The sequence below is a fragment of the Cydia splendana genome, chromosome 7 (assembly GCF_910591565.1).
Source record: "Cydia splendana chromosome 7, ilCydSple1.2, whole genome shotgun sequence".
NCBI lineage: Eukaryota > Metazoa > Arthropoda > Insecta > Lepidoptera > Tortricidae > Cydia > Cydia splendana.
The window spans coordinates 20,742,559-20,757,212 of record NC_085966.1 but is presented as its reverse complement, the minus strand read 5'-3'; the positions used below and the strand labels follow the sequence as shown (position 1 = coordinate 20,757,212).

General features: G+C 37.2%; 1 protein-coding gene across 1 annotated transcript in view; it reads right to left on the bottom strand.

Annotated features, from left to right (window-relative positions):
- The window catches only part of LOC134792376 (protein GDAP2 homolog), a 141,809-nt gene extending 141,135 nt beyond the window's left edge, over positions 1–674 (bottom strand). The window contains exon 1 of the mRNA XM_063763662.1: positions 527–674. The gene's annotated coding sequence lies outside the window, so the exon portion shown is untranslated. The remainder of the gene's footprint in view (positions 1–526) is intronic.
- Between the last annotated feature and the right edge of the window lie 13,980 nt (positions 675–14,654).

Here is a 14,654-nt window from a genome sequence, read left to right as displayed (position 1 = left end):
TCCAACTAGATCAAGCCTGTATCCTGTCTATCCTGTGAGCCTATTTCAAGTTCCACATGGATATTGGAGTTAAGATTTATGTAGAGGAAACGTCAAATATAAAATCCTACATTTGGTAAAAGAATAAAGATTAGGTATCTATCCGAAATAATCCGAATAGGAACTTATACTTAAAACAAAAAATAAATAAATAAGAAATAGTGTATGATTCAGTGGCTGGTAATAAATTTCTTATGCCGAAATCGGTAATGAAAAGACTAAAAAGGAAAAAAGACATTTTTTTCGAAAGACCGACATTCTTATTAGAATCTCTTTCGAGTGATGACGAAGAAATTATCGGTAGAAACTATGTAAACTAGTAGAGAGAAGTGTATAATATTTTCTATGTGTGTACCAAATTCACTTTCAATCGTAATTCGTAAGACGACCATAGAAAACCGAGTACCGTAGTTGACATTGGCCTTTCGTAGTAACAATCAATACAATTCACACTGTAATTTATAAGTCAAACACAAGTAATACTCACATGTTGTGACAGGGAACTTGAAGAAACTAGCACCGGCACTAAGAATCTACTTTAAGGAATACAAACAGGCTTTTTACACTACAAATACGAGGGAAAAAACTACTTGGAAGAAGCGACAAGGATTATCGGCCGCCCATTTTGTTACTGTCAAGTTATTTATTGTTGCCAGGTGAGAAAATGCAGGTGGTTTCGTTTAGGAATTTTACCCCATTGGAATATGCGGAATAGGAATAATAATTTTATTAATCCTATTGGATTACGCAACGGTACTAATATTAAAATATATACTTACTGAAGGTAGTTATTTTAAAATTGAAACTAAAATTAAAATGCTATAAAAAGCTACTTTTTGGGCTAGACACGAAGCGAAACGGCATCTAGGGGATTTTATACGAACTTCCAACCGCACATAAAAACACGCATTCAGAAATGCAAGTGTTTGAAATCCGGCCTCTAGTTAGTTGTAGCAAGAATTAACAGATAGCGCTAAACTCAATTACTGAAAACGCTTACACCAAAAAATAAGTATCATTGTATCATCTTCATTATCAAAGTTTGATGACGGGTTATGCACGTTATTATTTAGCAGGTATGTATGTTTGTTTAGTATAAACAATTCTTAATTGAGTATATTCCATCGTAGCATCGAACTGAAAGCGCCACTGTAAACTTATACGTCATATTTTCATAGAAATTTTACGTTAATGATGACATCCCCACACTTTGTTAATTAGAGTTAGTTTTTAGGGTGCCGTACCCAAAGGGTGAAACGGGACCCTATTACTAAGACTCCGCTGTCCGTCCGTCCGTCCGTCCGTCCGTCCGTCCGTCCGTCTGTCACCAGGCTGTATCTCGCGATCTGTGATAGCTAGACAGCTGAAATTTTCACAGATGATGTATTTCTGTTGCCGCTATAACAACAAATACTAAAAACAGAATAAAATAAAGATTTAAGTGGGGCTCCCATACAACAAACGTAATTTTTGACCGAAGTTAAGCAACGTCGGGCGGGGTCAGTACTTGGATGGGTGACCGTTTTTTATAGATAATGGTACGGAACCCTTCGTGTGTGTGCGAGTCCGACTCGCACTTGGCCGGTTTTTCTTCTTCTCTGAGTACATTCTTGAGCGGTTTTATGTTATACTTAGTTGGAATTTTCTGTGACTCCAGGGGTAAGAATATTAATTGTAAACCCGACGGCCGTATTCGAACAATGAGATACGTCAAATACTAGATATTAAAACGATATGGATTGGATATGTCAGTGTCAAACAAAAACAAAAACGTCACTTTTGACAGTTGTTTGACACTGACATATCCAATCCATATCGTTTCAATATCTAGTATTTGACGTATCTCATTGTTCGAATACGGCCGCGAGTCTATTCACTCCAGACTGCGGCTGTCGTGAATCTAAATACCTCGTTTGCAATATTTTACTTACCCCCTTTCGTAGTACAATGTACAACAAATTAGAGCTGGAGCCCTAAAAAATCATCTCAGATTATTCATACCGTACCAACATATTGTATATTATATGTATACCTACAAATATTATGTGTGTATTCAATTAAAAGAAAAGGTATTGTAATGTCGTATAAGGAAATCAAGGAGGCGGCCCTGGATAATAAAGTGAAATGGAGAGAGCTACACCGACAAGAGCCTAACTCTTAAATTTACGACAATTCAATTAAAAATAAAGTTATGCTGTTAGCAATTTATTACAAAAAATCAACTATGGCTCATCGGTGCTTACTAAAATAACATCACCAGCCTTCGGCTCGGTAATATTAAACTTGGTTAAGTACTTCCTGAGTCGCATCACGCTGTAGCGGGTTCTGCACACGGAGTCGTACTGCTCGTATGCCATTTTGGTCCCAATGAAAGAGACAGCAAATATGCACACTAGGAATAGGGCGCATATGGCGGGGCACAGAATGGCGCCTAGTTTGTTGACTCGGTGGGAGCGGACAGACTCGAGGTCGGAGACTGAGCCGTCGTCGCTGTGGCTCGAGTCCTTGGTCATGGCTGGAACAAGTGACAGTTGCTTATATCTGTCCTTGGGGCTATAAAACTAAGAAGCCGATATTTGGCATGATAACTAACTAACTAATGTGGCTCAGCGACCCACGGAGGGTCTTGGCCTCCGAAATGAGAGCACGCCACTTTTCCCGATCCTGCGCCGTTTCCTGCCAATTATATTCCTGTCAATTGGCATGATAGTGTTTAATAATGATAACATATAGCTTTAAATTCAACGGTATGAAATACGGATTTCTACACGTTATACTTATTAAGGTAGTTGCTATGACGCGTCACGTCCCGAAGAAGTAGATTTGTTAGTAGTTGAGTTTATTTCTATACCCCTGGGCCCTGGGGCATTAGGGCTATAGGACCGTGTGGGGGAAGGTAGATTGGGGATAATCCAGCCTTGGGTCCATCTGCATCACACTTGAATTTACTACACTGGAATAATCTTACTAGTGATGTACCGACTATTGATTTGGCCGACTAGCCGACTAATCGGCGCTCGAATGGCCGATTAGTCGGCGACTAGTCGGCTAGTCGGCCAGATCATTAGTTTCGTATTTATTCTTTGGTTGCGCTATTCATCAATTTTATCATAATTTAGCTTGGCTAAAAGGTGTTCTCTACGGGTTCAAAGACCTAGCACAAGAATCCTCGTTTAATTTCTGTCTTTAGTTCTTTTATTTTGCGATCCTGAGCAGACCGTCAGTACCTACAGCTTGTAGGAGGTATTTCCAAGGCTCTATTTCCCGTACGTAGGTAGTCGCCAGTTAAGAACCTATCCACTGTGGTCAGCGTCTTTACGAGCAACGTGCCCTGACTAAATCTCTAAATTTTGCAATAACATCAATAGTTCCTCATGGCTCCACCATAAAATAAAAAAAAACTGAATAATAATAAAAGAATGTAACTATCGAACTTGCACATGAAATTACACGAGAATCAGTTGAGATCGACCTGTAGAGGAAAACACCAGCCCACCAACATACGATAACGATCAAACGGTCAATTATATGAACAAAAGTTTTCGTATGCACCCTGAATAGGTATTTTAGTAAAATAAACATAAAACATATGGTAAATATTGACTGTTGATTTCTTTTTTTTTTGTTTTTCTTTCACTAATAAAGTGCCGACTAATCGGCCATTTTTGCCGACTAGTCGCCGACTAATCGCCGACTACAAATGTGGCCGGATAGTCGGCTTTCCCGACTAGTCGGCGACTAGTCGGTACATCCCTAAATCTTACAGAGTTTGCGCTCCAGCGAGTTGACCGGCTCAGCCTGATCTTGGGTGTGGTGAGGGAAACGAATTATATAGTTCGTCCGTTTTTCTAAGATCAAGTACGCCATAGTAGATGTACTTAACTTATGGCAAACTTGATCTCAGAAATCGGACAGGCTAATATAACTATAACCAATGAGAGTTTTGTCGCTGGCTCGCTACACTAGGGATATAGACGGCGCGGCGCGCGAACTCGTATGCGATTTTGTCACATTGCAGGCTATTGAGGTTACATCCATTTCACTAGGGAATGCTCCCGGTACTGAGTTTGTATGGCGAGAACCGGGAATTCCCGGTTCCGTAATGTATTTGTATAGAAAGCCGGTACCGGGAGCACTCCCTAAATTTTCAGCCGACCGATCAAATACCGCAATGTAATGAAACTTGCATGCGAGTTCTCGCGCCGTCTAATGCCCGGTTCACATTATTCCAGTCCAGTGATCCAGCGGGCTAATCCAGTCCAGTGCTGGACTGGAGCATGTCGTTTACATTATTCCAGACTGGGATCGTTTACATTATACGCGCTGGATTGGGTGAGCTGGAATGAAAAGTTGACGGTCTCTCCAGTCACTGGACTGGAATGCTCACTGGAATGGGTACATTCCAGTGCATTCCAGTAGCATTCCAGCACTGGATTCGATTGCTGGACTGGAATGCTACTGGAATAATGTGAACCGGCCATTAATGAGCACTTAGCCAAGCCGAGAAGACTCAGCAAGGAATACAAATACAAGGAAAGTAAGTACCTCTAGAAATTCATAAAATATAACACTTAAACTTACGTACCTAAATACCCAAGTTATGGTAATCGTTTATGTTTAATTTGAATTTTTAAAACTTACATAAAAATCATGGGATGTCAAAGCGTATGTTGACAGAACCGCTTTTTTACTGACATTCATCTGACAGTCATATATCCGAAAACGTAACGCGATAACCTGAAAGATAAGGTTATACTTTCATTCCAGAGACTCTACCGCGAAATAAGATTTTTTTTATCTGTCTCTTTGTCGCTCTTACTGAGTGGTAGAGAGACAGATTTTCGTTTTTCGCAGTATATACAGCCTATATTACTTCTATAGGTCTTCTAGATTTACGGTAGGTACATTTTTGACATTATGAATTTATTTTGATGTCACCCACATTTTACATTGCGTATTTATTTATTTTACATTTTATATTTCATTTATAAATGGTTAATAAACCGAGGGCGATATTTTTCTGCTTCGTTGCAACCGTATTGATTCTGTTCGGGGTATTCTTGTATCTGATGACGACCGTGAACCCGCCTAGGGACCCGAACCGCACCCCTGAAGTGCCTGAAGAGGCCGAACCCGAAGCCCCCGAATCTCCTCCATCCGAACCTCCTCCAGCCGAATCTTCTCCAGCCGAACCTCCTGCTCCTGACGTAAGAAAGGGAGCGGTGTGTCCCTTTAAATTTTTATTTTTATTGGTATTCCGGGGTTCACCCCGGAATTTCTTCGCTTCGCTTTGCCTTTATGCCTACTAATAATTGTTGGTGGTATTTGCACTGATGACACGAAAGCGATGGAGAAGTTTAGTGACTCTATAAAATAACAGTAGGTATTAGGGCAGGTAAAAATGAACCCTTTGTAGATAAAAACCCGCCGCGACGCGGGTCCAGTTAAGATACCTAATGAATAAGTTAAGCAAATGATGCTTGGTCAATCAATGCCACGATGTTGAATTCTCGTGGTAATTTCTGTACTGTGGTAATTTATGGCCGTCGTCAAGGTTTAGACCACCCTGTACCTATATTTTGGAGCTTAGATACACTAATGCTTTTTCTACATTATATACTCCAGATAATTGAGAAATACTTATATGTAAGTACCTACATATTTTACTGGAACTTGAATTAAGTAAAACATAGAATTGTAAGTTGTGGACTAAAGTTACCAGATTTTACGGTTTCCAATTTTCGCCTTATGCCTCTTGTGTCCAATTGGTCTCCATAACAGTTCCTTCGAGTCTTTTTTGGTTGGGCTTAATATAAAAATATGTATGTATTAACCGTGTTTTTATTACTTAAATATCATACTTCTAAATAAATTTTAAACGGAGCTAAACAGTAAACTATCTAGATTTAATATTTTCCAATTTAGTGTGATACTTTTTAAAGAAAAAAGGTGTCCAATTTTAAGATTTAAAACCGCCTAGTTAGTTTGCAATACTACCTTTATTATTAGGTCTCTGGGTGCGATTTGGGTAGAGTGAAAGGCCTACCGTCCAAAACGTTATCAGGCTATAAGAGCGATAGAGAGGCAGATATAATTATTTTGCGATGTTGACAGTAGTCCCTCTGTATAACATGGTATAACAAACTAACTAGACGGGTTTCGTTGCTCTCATTGTATACTTTTATCCGATACTAGCATTTAGTCTATTTGTTTTATTTTCTAGCCTGGTAGTGATACGTCCAAAGAAGAAACAGTGTCAAAAGGCAGACGGTCAATTATTGATCAACGTACGACAAATAATGAAGGTCTGGTAATAATGAAAGTTGTTGACGACGAAAGTAGACCGAGAATCGAAGTTGTATTGTACCCTAGATGGGCCGACAGCAAATGGAAAATTTATAGGATGGATAGTATTATAGACCCTAAATATTCAGGGGCTGATCTGTTACCTAACTCCATATATATGAGTAAAGACACGATTGTTGTTGAAAATGATGAAAACTCGCCTAAGTGGGCTTTAAATTCATACACTACTGCTAAAAATGTTAGAAGAAATGCATTGACAATGTCATGGGATAGTCAAATTACAAAAGTAGATACCATTGTACAACCTGAAAAGAAAAGTACACTGCCTTTGGATGACTACTCTACAACTAATAATACAGCAATTAAACTAAATGATATTAAACAAGAACAAACACAAATAAAAACGGAAAACATTAACACAGACAATATGTTAATAACAATTCTTATGAATACTACTTTTAGTATTGCAACAAATAAAGTTACTTCACCTGAGACCGTAACAGATGATATCATAACTAACGTGACAGCAGTTTTATATGAAAATGTTAGAACTGAAACATTAGACACATCTGACACAATCGAAGGAACTACACAAATTCCGAAAGATATACCTTCAGACATGGAATCTGTTGAGACTTTCAATGGTGTAACTTTAAAAGCGGTCTCAGTTAAGCCTATGACGGAAAAAGTTACTTCATCTGAGACCATAACAAATGATAACATAACTAACGTGACAGCGGTTTTATATGAAAATGTTAAAACTGAAACATCGAACATAATCGAAGAAACTACACAAATTCCGAAAGATATACCTTCAGACATGGATTCTGTTGAGACTTTCAATGATGTAACAATGAAAACTGTTTCAGCTGAGCTTATGATGGAAAAAGTTACTTCACCCGAGACCATAACATATGATAACATAACTAACGTGACGTTGGTTTTACATGAAAATGTTAAAACTGAAACATCGGACACAATCGGAGAATCTACAGAGATTCTAAAAGATACTCCTTCAGATGTAGATTCTGTTGAGAATTTCAATGATGTAACAATAAAACCTGTTTCAGCTGAGCCTATGACGGAACAAATAATTGAAGTGATTGCTGTTTCATTAAATACTGAAATGGAAACAACGAATGAAACTACAATACTCGAAACAACTACAGAATAAATTAATTTTCCGGAAAATACTTCAAATAAGGCTTTCTTTGTTATCTTATCTCTTATTTAGTCTTATTACAAGACAAGTGAAGATGAAACTCAAGTAACAAGTAAAATTTCGAAAGTATTCCATGGATGAATAATGTTTTTTTTATAATTATTATGCAATTAACCACCTTAAATCACCCAGGACAGGTAAAATATAAGTGAAACTTATACGTTAACGCCCACAGAAATTGTAAAAAAAGAAGTATCTGGAAGTCCCAACACGGATTATAGATAATCCGACTGGTGATAATCTTACTGCTGATAAATGACAATGAGTGGAAAGTAGATATAAATCGAAGAATGATAGATATAAATCATAAAAGAGAATGGGGTATAACTAAAGGTACGCCAACTCCATTAAGGAGACAAATACTGTATCCTCCGTCAACTTGTAAATTTTGGTACAGTTTTGTACCAATTTGTAACTGTAGTTGCACCAACCATTTGTAAATAATAATTTCAAAGCAATAACAATAAAAACATGTTCTTTATGAATTAAACATTTGTGTCAGTGTAAAACTTTACTTCGAAATTATCACTTCTATCTTGTTTTTGTCCTATCTAGATAGATAACTATAATTATTTAGAGCCTAGCGTGTTATCTGCGACTGGTCGAAAGATTTAATATGTAAATTACTTAATAAAGTGTGCCAAAATACGAGACAAGACAGAGTTGACAACAAATAAAATGTAAAACTGTACTCGGTCGGTACCTACTTGTAGGAATAATATTGACAACAGGTCGATTCAATAACAAGAGCTGGCACGAATGGATTGAAGGAAATAGTTATTTGTTTTACAAGGGGGCAAAGTTCTTGTGCTCGTGCTAATATTGATACTCGAGCAAGCGAAAGATTACAAAATTGAACCACGAGCTTAGCGAGTGGTTCGAAAAATGGAATCTTGAGCGTTGCGAAAATTTCAAAGCATGAGGGTTAAACAAAATTTGCCCCCGAGTGAACTACAAAATTTATCACCACACCAACCCAAAGAAAATATTAACTGTAAAATATCAAACAAAATCAAACCAAATAAAATCCAAATGAATGTTATTAAATATTTATCATTCAAAGTTATCATTTAAAAATCAATTCTACCAGAAAACATAAGAAAACAACTCAAAATTGGCATTTGATTACTTTGCCTCACATGTGAATAAAATGCAACTTTGCTATCAGTTTTTGAACAATCAAAAGAGCCTTTTCCAGTCGGTGTGGTGAAAATATCTGTGTGTCTCACATCAACCTAGCGGCCCGATTCGAACTTTAAGATACGTCAATTAATAGATCTAGACACGATATGGATTAGACATGTCAGTGTCAAATGTGACGTTTCTTCAAACAAAAACGTCACTTTGACACTGACACATCTAAACAATATCGTTTCTAGATCTATTAATTGACGTATCTTAAAGTTCGAATCGGGCAGAATGACTCTGACATACAGCCGTATTCGAACAATGAGATACGTCAAATACTAGATATTGAAACGATATGGATTGGATATGTCAGTGTCAAACAGGTGTCAAAATTGACGTTTCTTCAAACAAAAACGTCACTTTTGACACTTGTTTGACACTGACATATCCAATCCATATCGTTTCAATATCTAGTATTTGACGTATCTCATTGTTCGAATACAGCTGTGTATGTACCTACCGGTACAAGTGTCACTCATACAATAAGTTTCGCTCATCCCATTCGTGCCAGATTTCATGATTCGACCTGGTACTCAACTTCATCCAAGAGGAGCTTATGCCTCTGCCAATAGCTCTGAAACTTGGAACATGTAGTGTAGATACATGTATAACTTAAACACGATGTGGCCCTTAACTATTTCGGGCGTATATTAAACTAGGCGATTTACCAATCGCCGTGGCGCGCAAGGCTTTTATTACGGGGGTATTCAACACTCAAGCGAGGCCTCGTTACAGCTACCACTTTAAAAGTACCTCTGTACACATAATGATTAAGGATCTTAACCATGAAGATTACTGCGACGATAAATAATTAAATAGCGATTTAATGTTGTCGTGTTGTCTAATTAGGCATTGATAGAGTTTGGCTAAAGAAAGTTGAACCTGCAAAAACGCGGCAATTTAAAAAAAAGCGTCAAGCATGTCTTTGATTAAAAAAAAAAAAATACTTACAGCTTAAAAAAGACGAAGGATTACATAGCATTCCAATAAACAATGTTTTGAAGTTGGTTGTTGACATGACCGGTATTGACATTTTATAGTGCGGTTTTATTGAACTAGTTAGTTGTTTGGTTTAAACTTTAATATTTCATTTAAGGTTTATGTAGATCGACGATAAAAATCCTATAATCGAATTGGAAACTGAACGTTTTATAATCGAGGTTGGTGGTTGAAAGCGACACAACATCTGATGAAAATCAGACTTCGTCAGAGTCAGAAAACGAAGAATATATTAATATTGAATATATAGTATCAGATTTTGACGAATAGGTAAATTGAATGAACCGAATTTTCTGTAAGCAATGTTTTTGACATTATACGAGTATCAACATGAAGCCAATGCCCACTACCCCGACTATACATGACGTACGCACATTATTGCCATACGTAAGCTGTTTGCAGCGACACTATCTCAGGGTTAAACAAACTGTTGTCAGGCTTTACAAGGATTGCATAATTTTTATACTTTTTATAATGTACATAATTCTAGATCAAAGAGCTGCCTGCTATTACAGTTTTTTTTTAATTGCCACGTTTTTCCAGGTTCATCTTTAATTCAATTCAATTCAATTCAATATCTTTAATGTCAAAAAACACATGTCAAAATATACAATAGGTACTTACACAATAAAATTAAAAATACATAATCCACACAAATTAAAAAGGAATATATACAAATGTCAGAGTACATAATATATACAATGTCAAAAATAGTGGTATATACAAATGTCAATAAAACTAACAAAAAATTAAAAATTAAAAAATACAAATGTCAAAAAATATTACTAGACTCATTTTACATTAAATTTACAATAAAATTCTTTTACCGTGAAAAAAGCCTGGTCAATCAAAAAATCTTTCAACTTTTTAACAAATAGCTCATAAGAAGCCGCCTCTTTTATTTCACGGCTCAGGCTGTTATAAATTTTAATGCCAACTACCCCCAGCGAGTTGGATGATTTTACGAGCCTGACAAGGACAGATTTAATATCGCGATCTGTTTGCCTTTGATCAGGTCGACGCATAACAAAATCACTCTTGTGCTTAAACATATATTTTGCCACCTCAAAAATGTATAAACAGGGCACTGTTAGAATTTTTAATTCCCGGAAATACTCTTTTGTTGGAGTGAATGGCGGCACCCCAGACAACATTCTAACAGCCCTCTTCTGCTTAATTAACCAGACTCTAAAGTGGTAGCAATTTCTGGAGCGCCAAACTTTTTAACCGCCATAGAATTTTTCATCGAGCGTGCTCGTGTCGTGTCGCCGGCGGCGGTACGAAGTTACACTAAGATTTGTCTTATTTATCAGACCGCGGCGAAATGAGCCCGATTTTGTATGTCTTATATATCAGTCTACGTCGGTTATAAGGTTAATATTAAAAGGCTAAGGGCGTAATATAAAATGTCTGTTAATTCCCCATGTAGTTAATTAATTGTTCGGACTGGCTTGTAAACGGTTCATCAGGGATCTGTCATAAGTGTAGTGATCGTCTCAAGCTCAAAAATATGTTGTTATGTTTAACAAGATGCAAGTTTTTTAGATAGTGTTCTGCAGAACATTATCTAAATTTACGAAGATTTGAAAGAAAGTTTTCACATAGAAAGTTCCCGTTCAAATGTTAAGATTGTTGCTAGTTACGAGTTACGAAACATTTCTTAACAGATTTCATAGACTCCGGTTCGACTCAGTGGCGGATTTGCAGTGTTAGCCGCCCTATGCCCCAGGCCCTGTAGTAAAAGTAACTACTAGCCGCCCCTTTCTGCTAAGACTACCCATCTATAGACTGCCGCCTTGCTGCCGCCCCTAATATCTTGCCGCTCTAGGCCCGGGGCCTTAGGGCAAATCCGCCACTGGTTCGACTATAGTGGCTGTACTGATAGCGTTGTGAATGGTAAAACAGAAAGGCTGTGGCTGTGGCTGGCGAGAGAGCGTTCCCACGTGCGCACCGGCCTGCCTTGAACGACCTTGGCGACTATACACCGCGTACGCTGAAACAAGGCGCGATTTTGTATTTATACACACGATGGAATGGAGTTGAGTTTAATGCAACAAATCCGTGGTATGTTATCATTTATCAAGTTGTGCAATTTTAATCTATTTTCTTAATCAATCACACGGTATTACATAGAACGGGCACTACTTTTGGTAGAGGATTCAGCGTACGATAGCGACGTGAGGTAAAAAGTATATTTGCCAGTCTCCCGGCGCGATTCGGGAAATGAATTAGAGATTAACTAGATACCATATAGTAAAGATACCTAATATCTTTACTATTTCATATCATATTTCATTCATATTATATAGTAAAGATACCTAATATCTTTACTATTTCATATCTAGTGAATCTCTAATTCATTTCCCGAATCGAGTCGTCCAATTTATTGTTGGCGTTCTTGATGCCATGTGCCTTGGCAGCATTTAAATAAGAACTAATCTGCAGAAATACATTTTACCTACCCCTACTATATAATAAATATTATTTTTGTAATTGCACATTTTAACACGCTCTCTTTTAGCGAACATATTGTAGTGCAGGTACTAATGGAAAATCACTGGTCTGACCCGATTTCTTTGTTTTAATTTTTTTATAAACGCAGTTGGTAACTATTGGGCGCTACACTTACGCATATTTTGGAGCCTTGGACCTGCCTTGGACACTTCCCAGTGTTAAGTATGAGACAGTCACGATTGTATAATTAGACTTTTAGTGCGAGATCTGAACACTAAACCTTGATTTTAGTGAGTTTTGTATGTAAAATAGTATTTAAATGTTGCTTCCACTTAAGAGCCCATCAACGTGCACACTAGCAGGCGTGGCTCACTCCGCGATTTCGTCGCTTTGCTACAGGTAGCTAAAAGTACATCCGTTCGGCCCCAATTTTGGGGTTTGCCATAAGCCGCACGTGGCGCTGTCGCCACCTAGCGGCCATATCTGTGCTGATCGTAACAGACGCGTTTTGTTAGAGAGTGAATCTTTGTACCTAGTACTATTATTTATTATGTGACACTAGCGCAACAGCTAAATAATCGTGATTATTTAAATTTAACGAAAGATATTGAAAAAAGGGGGCCGCTACGTACTGTATTGTGTGTTTAACCTACCTGCTGAATACATCAAACAAGTTTTTATGTTGCTGGTTTCGTCGATCTAGGAACTCAAAACATAAACGGCCGTTTTAACTTTGGACGCACAGATTGACGAATCCAGCAACATGAAAACTAGTTGATGTATTCAACAGGCACTTAAATACACATTACAGTACGTAGCGGCCCTCTTTTTTCAATATCTTTCGTTAATTTTAAATAATTACGATTATTTAGCTGTGTACTGTGCACGTTGATGGGCTCTTAAAATAAGGAGAGTTGGTGATCTGTAAACATTACATTGTAATAATCTTAAAATAAATAATTACTACAATAGGTAAGTATAGCCGAGGTATACAGGAGGTGTTTACATTTTTGGAGATGTAAAAGGTCCCCAGTATCAGAGCATAGTACTAATACTAATAAGATATGAAGGTATAAAGACTATCAAAACTTTAGTAATTTGTAGAATCTGAATGCCGCTCTTGCTCTGTATCGGAAATATAAAACAAACTTGTAATATGTGTTAGATTGTTAGAACATTGTACATTGTTCTAAATTGATACCTTACATTACAACTCATACAAGTAGGTAATGTTTCCCAGCCATTGTTTCGGTAACTTGTAAGGAACTTGGTCGTTCTAACACAATGTGTCGAAATGAATCTATAAAGAGTTTATAAGAAAAGATTCATTATATAAAACGAAGCCAACTACAACGTCCTGTCCAGTAATTTTTTTTATTTCGATTAAACGTCTACAATTACGTGCTATCCGTACAGCAGACCTTGCTTATTTAAAAATCTGATTGTATACCTACTTTGTGTCATTATATTTAAAGGTAGGTACACTACAATCCGAAATAAATGTAATATGAAGAAAAAAGTGACCAAGCAGGCCTCCAATGCCCAGCCGGCGTATTATGGATGTCGTTATCCATCTTAATCCACGTGATAAAATAACTGTCACTTTTTAACACCATGGGATAGAAAGTGACGTAGGTACACCGTTTTATCACGCTGTCACGTAGACAAGAATGACCATCATATCCGTATAGGGCTGGAATCAAAGCAGCGTCCTCTGCTATCGCGGCAGGTGCTCCGGGTTCCCACCGACGACCCACCTCATTTTACGTTAGAACACGCACTAAATTGCTAATTGGAATTTTAGAAACCCTTTCAATAGTTAATTTGAATGTAAGTATCCAAATAATCGTTACATAACAAGTTTTATTATCTAAGATAATCGAAGAGTACTTATACCTTAGGTATAAAAATATAATTAGAGCAATTATCCGTAGGTACCGAACCTTTCTAACAACTATTATTAAGCGCTATCAAATTATTATTTAAGTGGAAGCGTTTGACATGTAATATTAAAATAAGGATAAATACCAAAGTTTACCGGTCTGGCCTAGTGGGTAGTGACCCTGTCTATGAAGCCGATGGTCCCGGGTTCGAATCCTGGTAAGGGCATTTATTTGTATGATGATACAGATATTTGTTCCTGAGTCATGGTTGTTTTCTATGTATTTAAGTATTTATATATTATATATATCATTGTCTGAGTACCCACAACACAAGCCTTCTTGAGCTTACCGTGGGGCTTAGTCAATTTGTGTAAAAATGTCCTATAATATTTATTTATTTATTATTTTATTTATTTTTAATAATATGTTAAATTCAAGATTCTTAAAAACGGCAGTGGCGAGTGTTTTAGGGGTCCGACTATCAATTCAAAGGTTATGGGCTCCAATCCACTCCAGCAATTACTTAATATTAGGTATTACGGTAATATCTTATTACTAGCAAT